This window comes from Engraulis encrasicolus, chromosome 21 (assembly GCF_034702125.1).
Source record: "Engraulis encrasicolus isolate BLACKSEA-1 chromosome 21, IST_EnEncr_1.0, whole genome shotgun sequence".
Classification (NCBI taxonomy): Eukaryota; Metazoa; Chordata; class Actinopteri; order Clupeiformes; family Engraulidae; genus Engraulis; species Engraulis encrasicolus.
In genome coordinates this window covers 4,281,156-4,296,284 of record NC_085877.1, presented here as the reverse complement: position 1 = coordinate 4,296,284, position 15,129 = coordinate 4,281,156, and the positions used below count along the sequence as shown (strand labels likewise).

Below are 15,129 nucleotides of genomic sequence, written 5' to 3'. Positions count from 1 at the left end.
TGAAGCAAATTCCAAAAAATTAGAATTTTCTCTCATTGCTTTCATGGTTCAGGTTTCACAGGGTTAAATGTGGTCAAAAGTGTAAAAAAAACAACACTTAATCTCATTCATTGAGTCATTACTGTATAGGGAAATGTGTTAATGTGTGGCTCTATGCCGTTAACTTCAAACGTTATCCCACATTCTGACAGTTAAGTCATTTTCCGGGTTGTAGTCTAGGGCATTAAAGGGTTAATAATTTTAATTTGGGGTATTATTTCATCTAACAAACCAATAAAATAATCAAATTCACTGAAGAAATGAAGGATGAAGAATTCACTGAAGAAATGAAGAGCAAGTGGTGAACAAGCACAAAGAAAAACTTGAAATAATGAAAAGAAATTGAATTTTTACACATTTTAGGCCAAACACTGTATAATATGGTTCATGTAATATTGATGTTCAAAGTCCCATACGAATTAGTCTAGACACATTTTTCATATTTGTGAATGTTAGAAGCATTTTTTAGTAAAAGTTGGGAACCTATGTGCTTAACATAATTTATGTGTGCTGAATTCAACTAGACTGGTTCCCAAGCTGGATTTTGAGGTTTTGACAGTTAAATTTGAAAAACAAAATGGCTGCCAAAATATGCGATTTTTGACAGGGCATTTTTACCAAGTATTGCTGTACTTGGAAATAAATGCTCTTTTCTAACATTTTGTGTCCCATTAATGTTTCTTGATGAATGTATCTACTATAGAGGATTTTAAAAAGTATCAAATAGCTTCTAGAATGCTAATAATGCTAATATTGTAGGTGTTAGCCAAAACGTTTCAAATATTTAGCTTTTCTAATAAGATATTTGTAGCCTATGTGTGTTTATATGGTAAAGAAAATTGATGATGTAGCGATGATGTAGCCCTGTGCCTTTAATGACAGGGACTCTCGTGAACGCGCGGGGGGCACGAGCCAGGGGGTGTGTGCGAGCCGCGGGAGAGATGTGAAGTGGAAGAAGATGAAGTAAAGTTGATGAAGACGATGAAGTGAAGTTTGGCCGGGCACCGCGGACGTATGTTGTTAGAAGTAAAGTGAGTTTTAAGAGCAGTACATGTGAAATAGTTTTACTGTCGTGTATTGCCGCTTTTGTTAACATCCGTTTGTTTTGTTATTTCGTTGAGTAACGGTCCTGAGTAAGAAGCTCAACTATATGCCGGCTAATTGAAAGTGAACGGGTGTATGTAAACCGGTGGTATTCCGAGGGACAACACGGTGACACCAGGAGCGTGTAAAGGTGTGTGGCCCGTTATACTTACCCATTCCATACTTTCTCGTTTAGTGTCGTTATTTTTGTTTTGGTGAAACTGTCTTCGCGGTATCGATAGCTATCTTTAGCTTCGCTTCCCTCTTCCATGAACGTTCTGAAAGCTAGAAGTACTCCAGTAGCTGTGAAGAGCAGAGCCGGTTTCCTTTCGAGCGTGAACAGTGTTTTACCCTGCCATCCAGTTCAGCATCGTTGACGGGATCTCAACGTTGTAACGTTGTTGTGGGTAACTTTGGTGCACTACACCCCATAACACACATCACCCAACATACACGCCGGCCAGCTAATCGAACTGAACTGAACTGAACTGAACTTGAGCTGAGCCCGTGCGCGCACACTCACACACACACACACACACACACACACACACCTAAACACTCGGTGGTACGAGGAGAGACTGTTGGACTACCACTGCCCCCGAGCAAGCCTCCGCGATACACACACACACACACACACACACACACACACACACACACACACACACACACACACACACACACACACACACACACACACACACTGCACAGCCACGGTATTTACTTCCAACGCTGAAAGAGTTATGTTGTGATCAGATGTGTGCTATTTTTTTTTGTGATAAGAGGTTTTAAGGTAATATGTGAGTGTACCTGTGAATGGACTGTTTACCACTGGCAATCGGTCATGAAGTGTTTATGATGAGAAGTAGTTATTGATTGATTGATTGATTGATTGATTGCTTTATTACAGACTCTGGGTCCATCCAGGCAAAGAACACAGATAAGATACAAGAGCAGGACAAGACTACATACAGACATATAACAAATATAGAAGAGCATACAAACAATATAAAAATAAACTTTAAAAAACAACCATACTGACTCTCTTACAGTAAACACTTATACCAGTGCTTCCAAAACTGGGATGTGCAGCGAGTGTCACTGTATGAAATGTTTATCATTGCAACAACATTATGGTTTTTAGAGTCATTCAGCCTACAGATGAATCTATACATTATATTTCTCAATAATGCAGACAGTGTATTGACTCCATGGCTTACACACAACTCACTTGCACTAGTCCATCTAGGTCTTCTTAGAAGTATCCTCAAAGCATCATTATAGGCCACTTGTAATCTCTGGAAGCTGGCTTTTTTATAGTTTAACCATAGATGTGCAGTGTATAATGGAGAACAGAATGTCTTGAAGAGGGTCAACTTAACATTTACAGAGCAGTTACCAAATTTTCGTGCCAATATGTTTGCTTGCACATACAGCATACGGCACTGACGATAAATATCTTCATCATCTGTCAGTTGGTCAGTGATAACATGTCCTAAATATTTCACTTCCCTACAGGTGTTTAGGACCTTACCTGAAAGTCTGAATTCAGGGAAAGTCATGTGCTTGTCTTCCAGAGTCCTGCATATCATGATCACACTTTTAAGCTCATTGAATTTTATATCTTGCAGCTCCCCATACATAGAACACTCATTGAGGAGCTGCTGTAAACCAGCTGAGCTAGGGCTAAAAATAACACAGTCATCGGCATACATAAGATGGTTAATAACTGTACTGCCCACCATACAGCCAGTTTTACATGATCTTAGTTTATGAGACAGGTCGTTCATGTAAAAATTAAATAATATGGGTGATAAAATACTCCCCTGTCTTACCCCATTACTTATATGAAAGGGAGCAGACAAGCAGTTGTCCCATTTTACCTGCATGGTTTGCTGCGCATACCAATAAGACAGTATTCTGACTATGTACTTAGGGACACCAGCTGTACGAAGTTTATTAAATAATTTATCATGATTTAATCGATCAAAAGCCTTGGAGGCATCTAAAAAACAGATAAAAATTGAAGAATTCTTTCTTTTATAGTTGTTCAACAGTTCCTTTAACATGTATATGCACATGTCAGTGCCATGTTTAGCTTTAAAACCAAATTGGTGGTCAGTAGAGCTAATCAAGTTATTAATTCTCTGCAGGATAATTTGCTCAACTACTTTAGATAAAATATTAGCTAGAGCAATGGGCCTGTAGTTATTAGAAGATCCCACTTTTCCAGCTTTGTCCTTGATCACAGGAACCAGCTGCACTGTCATCATGGATTCTGGAAGAAATCCATGGGACATGAGAGCAGTGAAGCACAAGGCAAGGAGTATGTATAATCTAAAGCTGGCATATTTCAGATGTTCAGCAGATATATGATCCATTCCTGTGGTTTTATTAGCTGATAGATTTTGTATCGCTTGGGAAACTTCATAGGAATTGATAATTTCAACAGATTCAACATTACCTATCTGACGGGCATTAGGCTGTTATCCCATTTATGAGAAGGGGAGTTGGATGTGATGAGTGATGATTTTTATTACATGCTGGTTATGATAACTACTGTTTTCTGGTCTTATTAATTAGTAGTGTCACGTGTGTGTTATATAATAAGTAGTTACTCTATCCTGGGGGTAGGGGCGCCTCACTTGGGTAGCTGGTTTAGGATAGTAGTGGGGTGGTGACGGGTGGCCTGAGACACACCCCACCACATACACCTTCAGGCAGGCACCGGACATTACTGGAGCCCACTCTACCTAACCCGAGGGAGCTACCCAAGACAAACATTGCTGCCAGTCTGGGAGTAGTGAGGCCATTAGTATTGGGCGCGGGGGATCTAGATCCTGTCCCGTCCTATACTCCCCACGGTACGAGTTAGTTAACCCCTACAAAGGCGACGGTAAACTCCCGTCCGCTACATAAGTATTTTAGAAATACTTAGCATAATGTGAAGTATTTAGTGTTTCCAAAAAATCACTAGAACTTGTATTGGCTCTCTGAAAACTGTCCAGAAATCGCTAGATGACACCATAATGTTACATATAACACAAGTTATTATTTTGTGCCATTTTGAAAAGTGTTCAGACATAAATTAAATATTCTATCAGATGCTATTGCATACATTCCAGATAGTCTATACATGCTCCTCAGCCTGGTTGTTAGTGGCCAGACATCTCTTGAAGATGATGGAATTGGTAGCAAGGACAAATTTGCTCAAAGCAGAGTTCTAAGTGAGACTGAAGCCCTTGTTTATAGTGTCAGTGATGGCAAAAAATGGACTCCTTATCAAGCTATTGGGTAAAAGACCCAATACGACTATTCAACCAGGCAGGTTATTGTCTGAGTTACGACCAGGTCCTCCAAGTCCAGGACCTCCTTAGCTGAGAGGACTATAAAAACACTGAACCAAGACAGTGGTGCCATTATTCCAACAAACATTGTGGCAGATACATTCATCCACTACACATGTGATAACATTGATATCCTGGATAAAACACTTGATGGGAAGAATACTTCCCATGCAACACAATTAGGAGGACGAGAGGCCAACCAATTGATGATTCTGTTAAAGATATAGAGTTGTCCACTAGACATACATTAAATGTGCCAAATGCCCTGATGGAGCTAGGATTACTCCTAGGACATTCAAACCAACTTTTTCAGCACCCATTGCTGAATTATGCTTTGGCAAATCTGTAAAGGAGCACAAGTATGCTAGACAAGCAAAGGCTACGGGTCTAGCTTTCTTCTTGCACCGTCAAAACTTAGACATGAAGACTTCTTGGTTAGTGTTCAATCAGTCACTGTCATCAAAGGAACAACAGACTGCTGCGGGGTATTTGCCAATAGTCCTCGCTACTGCACACGATTTTGATACTTTGGACACAGATGCATTGTCATATCTTCACATTTTGGACAGGAACAGCGTTATCACAGTTGACCAAGCATTGTACTGCAGACTTAAAGAGTTAAAGTGGGCAATTCCAGAATAGAACAACAAATGAATACCTCGCCTGTGGACTTCACGTGCCAATGAACTTTCCTAAGGCCATAGGAGAACATATGAATGGTTCTGGACTGACCAATGTATGGATGGTGGATTGCTTGGATAAGGCCCTGTTGAACTTGTTCTGGCAGGAAAGGCATACAACAAATCCATGGCACACAAGTTGACTCTGCAATCCCTTTAGGGTCTTCTCATGCCAAGTCTTCTCTACCTGTCTTTCTAGGATGGTTAATGGTGATGATCCGCAGACAATTAGTGAACTGATTTCATTCCAGGATCAGGAAAAGGACAGAAATCTTCTACATGATATTGTTGAGAGTCAATCGGATGATGTGAACTGATGGCAGTATATGGTTACTGTTCTGCTGCAATACACAAGAGCACAATGTGAAGCTACCTGTGATCTTCATTTTCACTCTTTCAGTCTGATGTTGCCCTACTTTAAGCGGTATGACCATCTTAATTATGCACAATGGGGTCTGAATTCCAAAAAGGCCACTTTGTGGTCAAGAGATCGGCTCACAAGTTTAGCCAGGTAGATTCTGATCAGGCTATGAAATGGGTTAATGCCACAGGCAATAAAAGAGCATCATTGTGATCACCAAGGCAGCCTCAGCTTTGTGTAGGTGGACACTCTCTTTTAACCTGAGATCACACATTGCAGATCAAACATTTGGAATGTACAGTGTCCTCCATGGTAGCAAGAAACTTCACAATGACGGAATCTACTCACGGCAGATTAGACAATACGGAGTAAAAGTTCTTTACACACATTTGTGCGTACCCGGTTCCTTGGACTCACGTCTCCTGAAGTCACGAGTACCCTGAACGACACGAGTTACGAAAGCTTGACTAGTTCTAGCCCGCTCTGTCCCTTTGTTCTCTTGACTACGGTCGACTGCTGGCAACGCATTTCAGTGGAGTCAGACTCTGACTCCCCTCTGGCAAAGTGCTCCGATCTCCCGCCTACGATGAACGACTCGTTATCCCAACTCCCTGCCACCAAAGATAATCTCATACAGCAGGGACTGACCACCACCCTAGTGGCTTCCTCAGCTTGAGCAGCTGCCTCAGAGCCCCTTGGGCAACCACAGGCCACTGCGCTTGGCACGAAAGCGCACCCTGTCACCACACACGGCGCGCTTGTAGACTCTAAAAGTCCTGCATAATGGACCACGAGCGCCTTCGCCTGACGCCTCCCTTTTTCTCCTCCTGCAAGGAGGCGAGATCTCTCAAGGTTTGTCCCCCCTTAGCCCACGGGGCTCAGGGGCCTCAGTTGAGAGCGTAGGGGCTTCGCCTCCTCCTGCTACTTTATCCCCGCCTGTAGATTTGAGTCTGGCTCCGGACCAGGAGGAGGACATCCCCCAGCCCAGGGGCCACCTGAACCTATGGGTCTGGCAAGGGAACGTTTGAACCTAACCGGTTTTCTGGATAACGTTATCAGGACAATTCAAGGGGCCAGGGCCTAATCTACTGGGACACTGTATGAAACTGAAGTGGTCCGTCTTCGAATGCTAGTGTGACCAATGCGACAAGACAACTTTTCAGTGTTCAGCATCGACGCTGTTGTCCTTTCTACAAGACTTATCGGGGGGAGACAAGGCTTTACCATTCAAGTCTACTTAACAACGATTTCATCGTGCCATGTAGGATTCGGTTCCCATCCACTAGATACTTGCGGCCCGTGCTACGTCAAAGGATTATCCCCTGGGATATCTCTCTAGTACTGGAGGCTATGTGTGGGGCCCCTTTTGAGCCCCTCCAAGGGGGGCCCCTACAAACTGCTTTTGCACACCACCTTTCAGATCCGTGGAAGAGAGGTGACAACACAACTTGTGCCCTGTGCACGCTTTACGCATCTACATGAACAGGACTCACTCTTTTAGGAACACTGTTGTGTGCTTCATCAAGCCCTCTACAGAGCTCACAGTTTTGAAATAGAGGTCTCCAAATGGTTTGTTCAAACCATTGCCAATGTCCAAGGGTCACCAACCCCCGGCTCAGATTAGGGCTTACTTTACCAGCGCGGTGTGCAGAGCGGCTGGTTGGGCCAACCCCGCCACCTTTGTCCGGTTCTACCCGCTAGATGTGACCACGTTGCCAGGGGAACATAGGGTTCTGGGCACGACCACTGATTGTCTGTAGGGTGATGGGAATGCTATTCTTACCGTGCGAACACACCGCGGGCGATGAACGTGTGGAAAGATGCGGAAGTAAAGACTTAGTATGGGAGAAGAGGCAGGAGAAGCTTGGAAAGCAGCAAGCGCGTTTCTAGAGGCGAGGACGTTGAAAGTGTAAAAAGCAGAGGGCGTCAAAAGTTGAACTTCATCTAAAAATATGTAATGAGCTCGGCGGCAGCTGAATGTTCACATTTTTCTAAACACAAGCTTCGGTTGATCAAGATTCCTGGCCGAACGCTTCAGGTTGAATCATTTGCCGCGTTCAACGCCCTTGACCTGTGCTTTCCAGGCAGGAGTTAGCAGCATTTTAGCTCTTTCAACGCCGGCGGTGTGATCGCGGCATGACAGGAGGCTCTTGGAGTTCTGCCTAGTTTGGACCAGCAAATTGCAATCGGGAGTGATTGTAACTCTCCCATATATGCGAACGGTTCGACTGAAAGAGAACATTAGGACATGAATATGTCCCCGGTTCTCTGAAGGAGATGAGTGAGCCATCTCTCAAGACATCCTTGTTGCCGACAGCTGAAGAGAGGTTTGGCATCAAAGTGGCTTATTCGCGTGCAACCATTCGGTTTTGACAAAGTGGAGGACATCCCGCCCACGACACAGTTGATTGGACCTTTGGCGTGATTGCAAAGGTCTTCAGCTAATCGTACAGCTGAGTGTGTGCTCCCATAGAGATGGACATTCATATCCTAATATTTAGTCTTTTAGTGTTACTATCTTCTTTCTCTCTCTTCTTCTTTCCAAATCTTATTGAATGACAATCGTGTATGATGATGTGCTTTTACAGAGACTATTGCTATTGAATGCCAGTTTACGAGAATATCACATTATTAAAAATGCATAATTATAGTTTTTTTTATCTTTTTGCCATGACATTTTACCTTTGTGTAAGTGCAGGAATACATATTCTGCCCAAAATCAAGAATTTCGGCGGCCATTTTGTTTTTTGCCCATTTCATGGTCAAAATTTCAAAATTCAGCTTGGAAACCTGGCTAGCTGAAATCAGGGTACTTAATTGTCTTAGAAAGCAAGGTTCCCAACTTTTACTAAAAAATGCTTCTAACACTCTTATAAAGGGCCTTTTTCTGGAAATGCTTCTAGTCTAAATTGGTAATGCCTGAAAGTGACTGAATGCCTGCCAGTAGGCTACTATTTTCGGATAGGCTATTGTGAATAACTTTGGACATAGCAGCTGTTGTACTCTAGCTAGAAAGGTCCTCTTGGACTTAAATTGAAGCTCATGAACGTGGGTAGTTTTTCATTTACATTTCAGGGACTAATGCACATCATAGCAGACTTGAAAAGGATCAAATTTGAAGGCCATTTGTCAGGCGGACAAGTATTTTTGGGGCTTTTTGGGTATGTTGAAGATGATATTTGACAGAAGAAAAGCCCCAAGCCCTGACATTTTTTCAGGTTGGTTCCCCTATGTGATAGGGTGACCCATGACAATTTACAGGATTCTAGGACCATTTTTGCAGTTACAGTACCTTATTATTTACAAGTATATAATTTCGCCTGCAGCTTTTCCTTAAAAGATGTTTTTTTGAGCCCTGAGACCAAACAAGGCCGAGTTGGGAGTGCACCCTATCAACCCGTTATGGCCCAGGGTATAGACTAACAGGAAATCATAGTAAGAAAAAGTAAGCAAAAAACATCCTGAGGGGTATACGTGGCTCCCGGCCTATAATCATGACATTCTGATAAATTGCAAAAGCAGTAACCTGTGGCGCAGGATCAAAGCTAAATTGAAAGAGCGCCAAGACTATTATAAAATTGGTGGAGTAAATGCATGTACTGTAATAATGTATGTAAATAATTTAATTGTGTAATTTAACTAGTGTATATAAAATAACCCAGTGCAACTTTTTACAAGATTCTGTTGTCTTTCTGTGAATGCTTAAAAAAAGCTTAAGGTATGTTGTGTCACTTGAAGTAAATTAAACAGTACGTTCAACACTAAACAGTCTACAATATTTCTTCCTTCTTTACATTTTTTTGATAATTGCTGTTCAAAGAAAAAAAACATGGCAACAGTTTTTTCAAATGTGTAAATTTATTTACAGTTCTTCTATACAAAAACAGTCATTCATACACATTTGTACAACAGCATGTACGTGGTTGCTGCCAAGCACTGCCAAAGCACTGCCAGCTACTACGCTGTGGTGTTTCACTGTCAAAATTACTCATCCTTTTAATCAACATAACCTGGGATTTCCTGCACATGCAACACTTTGAAAACAGGAAGGTTGTTGGTTATGTACTATATGTTAGATCAAAGATAAAAGGGACTAGGGCTCCACTGCTGCTTCAATAAGCTGTGATCCAACCTAGTGCAAACTGTCCTGTTGGGTGGGCTGACTGTTGAATGGCACTCTCTCCATATGTAGCAGCTCTCTGTGTCCCATCTTCTGTGACTGCAGATGGCATTTAAAGGGGCATTCCACCGGTGGAGACATGAATATGTTACTGAAAGTGGGTCATATGTATAGTAGAATAGTAACATACATTTCTAATTTGGTGCCTTCTTGGCCAAGAAAAGGCAGAAAATGTCTTTTTAGTGCTTGTGGATTTGTGACAACAATCCCCATAATGCACTGCAATGCTCAAGTTCCACAGGCCACACCCAGTTATTTGGGACTCTATGCATCATCCCTCCCTCATCTTGCAGGCAGTGTTGCCAGATTGGGCTGTTTCCCGCCCATTTGGGCTGCTTAGGATGGTCGTGTGCGGGTAAAAATGGCATTTAGCAGAAAAACCCGCCCAATTTTAGCCATAGAAATCAATAGAATTGGGCGGGATTTTGAGCTTCTAGGCTGGTTTTGAGCATTTTTTGGGCTGGAAATCATCAGCCTCATCTGGCAACCCTGCTTGCAGGTGCATCACAGTGGGACAGACATCACTGGAAAGGAGAAGCTGGAGCACACTGCAGCTTAGTTTTCAAGAATTTGCAATCTTGTCCTGCAAGAGTCTGCAATCTTGTCCTGGTGTTGGGGGGTGGGGTCAATTACCTGCAATGAGATGAGACCAATTTAACCAAACCAAGTGGGATCACCTGTGCATGTCAAGTCCTGAAATGTGTGTCTCTCTCTTGCTATCATTTGACTCTGAAGAAGGTGTAGCAACACCGAAACGTTGGTCGGGTGTGTGCACAAAATAAAGTCTTGAAAACTAAGCTGCAGTGTGCTCCAGCTTCTCCTTTCCAGCTATGCCAGTGACTTACTGGCAGTGTTGCCAGATGAGGCTGATGATTTCCAGCCCAAAAAATGCTCAAAACCCGCCTGGAAGCACTAAATCCCGCCCAATTCTATTGATGTCGATGGGAAAGATTGGGCGAGTTTTCCTGTAAAATGTCATTTTTACCCGCAGACGGCCATCCCAAGCAGCCCAATTGGGTGGGAAACAGCCCAATCTGGCAACACTGCTTACTGGAGCCTCAATGCCAGTGATTTCAAAAGCACTGGGACACTGATCTGTGATAGGTCTGTTAGAGCATTAGGTCCAACCCCCTATGGGCGGGGTTGAAAAGGTGGGAAAAAGGCTTGTAGTCTCAACAGAAATCCACCTCTCTTACACTTCCTATGTCGATGATGCAAAATGACCATTTTTACATCATTGACATAGGAAGTGTTAAGAGATGAATGTGGATTTCTCCAATCTCAGGGGGAATTGAGAGATTTTTGAAAGACCATTCAAAAGTATGACTGGGTGTCAATCAATGGAAAGGCTAATGCAAAATGGGTGGAGTGTCCCTTTAAGCCATGACATGCATGTCTGAAAGACATGGTGCATGATGTTAACAGGTATACTAATAGACAGCCACACCTTGCCTCCTAATGACAATCGGTGCAGGCCTACTACAAGAGTGACTCACCTTCTTTGCTGTAGTTGTTCTCCCAACTGAGCAGGAAGGCCTTTCATTCCTGGTGGTCAGAGAAGAGCTTAGTTTAAACAATACAGCAGATATTGAAAAAGGTGCATATGAAATCATTGACATGGGCTGTAACGTGTTATGAGTCCGTGTAACATAAGCAGTTCACACAAAGCGGTCAACACATTCTACTGGTTAGCTTGTAGCATAGTGAGACCCTTTGGATGTCAGTTTCACACACCACGAAACACAATGAAAGACGGCAGCAAACGATATCAAGCATTTCACACGTTTGCTGAGTCATCTTTCAAGTAAGATTCGTTTGGTCTACTACTTGTTGAACTTGATGGTCATTCCGGAGGACAAGGATAGGCCCTTTGTAAAGCTGTTGCGTTGAAGCTCACACACAGGCAAGACACACTGATTAGGCTAACCTACACGGACATAACATTATCTGACCAAGATTGCGACATTTATTCAGATCCCTCTCGGTGCTAAGATTATGATGAGTAAACTAACCAGAATGCCAACTGTTTACGATGTAAAGCAAGCACTTGTGATATAATTATCAGCGAAAGTTTTGCATCATGTTTACCAGTAGGCCTATGTAGGCTACATCAACAGTATGGTAGTCTGTAAAACTCACCATTAAACGTGACGTGCTCCTCGTTGACTTCCGAGTTCTTTCAGGAAAGCTAGAACAACCATCCATTTATCGTTAGGTCATGGCTCATCGAACCTCATCGACAACGATGCCCAGTAGGTTCTTCTGGTAGAGGTATGAGGATAGCATGGTCAGTCATTTGTCCTTCAGCCACGACTCGGGGCTACCGAAGACCAGCTGGCAACGTCCCTAAAGGATTCCTTCCCAATTCCATTGCCGTTAGACCCAGTTTTCCAGCCTCTCTGACTTGTTCCTCCATTAACGCAACCAGGGGGGACACCACAATATATATCCCGGCTTAGTGCAAATGCTAACACATTATCAACCTGTTAACTTTGTGGGGAGAAATGCAGTGTAGATTCGTTTTGCATATACATTTCTGCAACTTGACTTGTTCCTGTGTTTGGTTATTCCTGGTGTGGGAAGACTTTGATGAGGGAGCACAGCACAAGATCTGTGTTCCACTGACGTCTTTGGTGTGCTGCTCACTTGTTCACTGTCATCACACGTCACTTGAAGTCAGCTTAGCAAACGGGAGCTGATTCAGTCAGGCACGTTTTGATGTGCAAGCCTTCAAATTGCCAAAGTAAATTACACTTACACTTGTGTTACTAATGACAATGTGAATCCTATTTATTTTGTTTAATTTCTAAATAAATGTTGGCAAGAATGCATGGATAGTAGTAATTGGATGGATAGATCATTTACTACTATGGATATGCATCATTGTGAGGCTACTTTGTTAATAATGTCGTTCCGTTTACGAAACGAAAGTTCGGGAGAAGCGTAATGAAATTTGACAGGTCTAAATTAACACCTTCTCTGTATTTCCTGCTCGTCTGTTCTTTGTCCAGTTCCTTGCGCGCTAGTACAGGCACGCCTACCTATCCACCTGAATCTCATTCCCTCAATGATCAACGCTGTATTTCTTCCCCACTCACCTGCTCCTAGTCAGAAACTCGCTTCTCGCTCACAGGAATTTTCTTTCTCTCGCCAAAGCCGCCGCCAGGTTGGTCTCCACGCTTCGGGTTCCGACCTCCAGCACTGCATCCCTCCTTTCCAACCGGTCTCCTAGTCGCCATTTCCACGGAAGACTTTCATACCCCAGACCTCGCGCATTTCTGCCGGCGCAGACGTTGCCCGAGCTCTCGGTCGGTTCCCTATGCGGTTCTCCCTCTCGCCTTCTCAGCGAGAGCCGACGTCTCTTCACGACCTCCGCCTCTCCAGTTCTCCACCTGTTGAGCGGGCCCGACGCCGGTTTCTGCTCCATGCAGCAACTCCGTTTCGGTGCCTCCTCCGTCGCCCGCCTCCATCGCTTGAAGACCGCCAGTGTTCCACGCCGGATCGTGGACCTTCTCCATGCAAGGAGGACGCCACACTTCTCTCTCGGTTTCTGCCGCCTTGTTCTGACGCGCCCTCTGGCCAGGCCGCCTCACCAATGTCAACGATGTTCCACTTCTCTCTCGCTGGATGGATATCCCCTCTGCCTGTCTATATCGCCTACTGTCAACGCTTTAATCGCCGACGTGCGCTGCTTTTTCCCCAGATGGGCTGTCTGCTCCTTTGTTTCGTCGACCTTCTCTCTGAAGTTTACGTTGGAAGCATAGCCTAACTTTCCATGCGCCGCCAGCCCCTTTATCTCCGAGCCATTACTGCTTTCACTCGGAATTGGAACCAGGCGTTTCTCGTGCTTCTCTGCTCGCTCACGCACATTTGCTGTTTTGTCTCGATAACTTGTTTCTTCACTTGCGTATCATCAACCGTCATGGCGGCTGGTCGTCTTCGCTTGTCATGACACGCAGCCTGCCTCTCCTCCTGGCGTGCATGTTTCTCCTTTGGTTCAGGAGCTGAATTCGAGTGGAGCCACTCGTCTCCCCATCACCTCCATAGTGTATTCGCCAGCTCACAACTTGTTTCCTGAGCATGCTACTTGTTTATTCAGCACCCGGTGCTTCACCTATATTGGTTCCTCACCGCACGCGGTTTCCTCTCCGGCCAACTCTGTCTCACGCCATTCGTAGTGCCGTCACGGAAACGATCTATAAATTCGTGATGGAGCACCTTGCTACCGAGGCATGCTATGCTAATTTTATTTGGCGTGCTTTGTTAAGGTTTTTGCCCGCTAGTTACTTATGCCCTCTTTGCTATTTCTTTATTTGCATGTATTCGTTATTTTCTACATTTTGTGGCCTTACGCCATTTCCGTGGTTTGACTCCACTTAATTTTCATGGTCTCCCTCATCTGCAGATTAGCACCATGCTAACAACCCAAAAGGGTTTAACTTTATTCATCAGCTGATCGCACCATGCCGATGACAGTGAGCGGGTTTTTGTCCTGCTTCTTATATCTGCTCCCCCACTCCCCGTGGTTGCCCGTTGCCCTGCCTTGTGGTCTTACGCCGCCAAAGCCGTCAGTCAGCTCTGGTGGCTGCTGCTAGGAAGGTAAACCTCTTCGCTGCCACTGCTGTTCCACTCCTCAGAAGCCGTGTCGGATTTGCTCTGGTCTCCCTGCCTCCGGGAGCCTCTACGCTGGCCGCACCCCCCTCCTGCTCATTGCGCGAGGCGGGCCTCTGCCTCCCACTTCCACGGCAGCGTTCGATGTGCCTATACCTCGGGTGCCTTTCCTTGCTCTCCATCTGTCTGCTGGCTCCTCACCTCACAGGCGCAGAGTCGACGCCTCCTCTCCCTCTCCCTGACTTAAGCAGTTTGCTCCCGCGGCAACGGCTACCACGCCAGCGAGCAGCATTGCCACTCGCCAGCATTCTCAGCCGAACGCTCCGCCTCGTCCGTACCCGGACCCAATGCTCTTCTAGTGATGCCTTGGATCTCCCTACACGATGAGGTTTCCTGATCTTCTGTCCCCCCACCTGCAACGTTTGCCGCACCTCTGACCATGGATCCTCCGATTGACCGTGGTCCGACTACCGGCGCCGCCATCCCCTTCATTGGATCTTCCAGTCCACTGCTGCTAGCTCCAGCACTCTGCATGCCGCAGGCAGCTGCAAACCCCCTCAATCGCCGCTGCTACTCTCTTTGCCACTTGATTCTCCCCTGCGGGATAGACTGCCTCGGTAGCCTGCTCCGCGTTGATGGCGACGGTTGCTGGCTCACTCCTCTCATCTCCACTCATCTCCGCCGAGGCGCCAGCACCAACCCGGACACTCTCCAGATCCCAGCCGCCGCCCTCGATCTACTCGAGTGCCCAGGGTTCCGCCAGGCCGTGAAAGCCGTTCGCCTACGCCTGACCGCTGAGGCTGCCGGCCCCACGGTTCCGGCCGCTCTGAC

The 15,129-nt window shown here is 45.0% G+C and overlaps 1 long non-coding RNA gene across 1 annotated transcript; it reads right to left on the bottom strand.

Moving 5' to 3' along the window:
• Nucleotides 1–11,059: 11,059 nt before the first annotated feature.
• Nucleotides 11,060–12,236, bottom strand: LOC134437474 (uncharacterized). The gene is made up of 3 exons (XR_010032383.1): nt 11,827–12,236; nt 11,184–11,232; nt 11,060–11,083 (listed from the first exon to the last, which is right to left on the bottom strand). It is a non-coding gene; the product is annotated as an uncharacterized LOC134437474 (long non-coding RNA).
• Nucleotides 12,237–15,129: the final 2,893 nt, after the last annotated feature.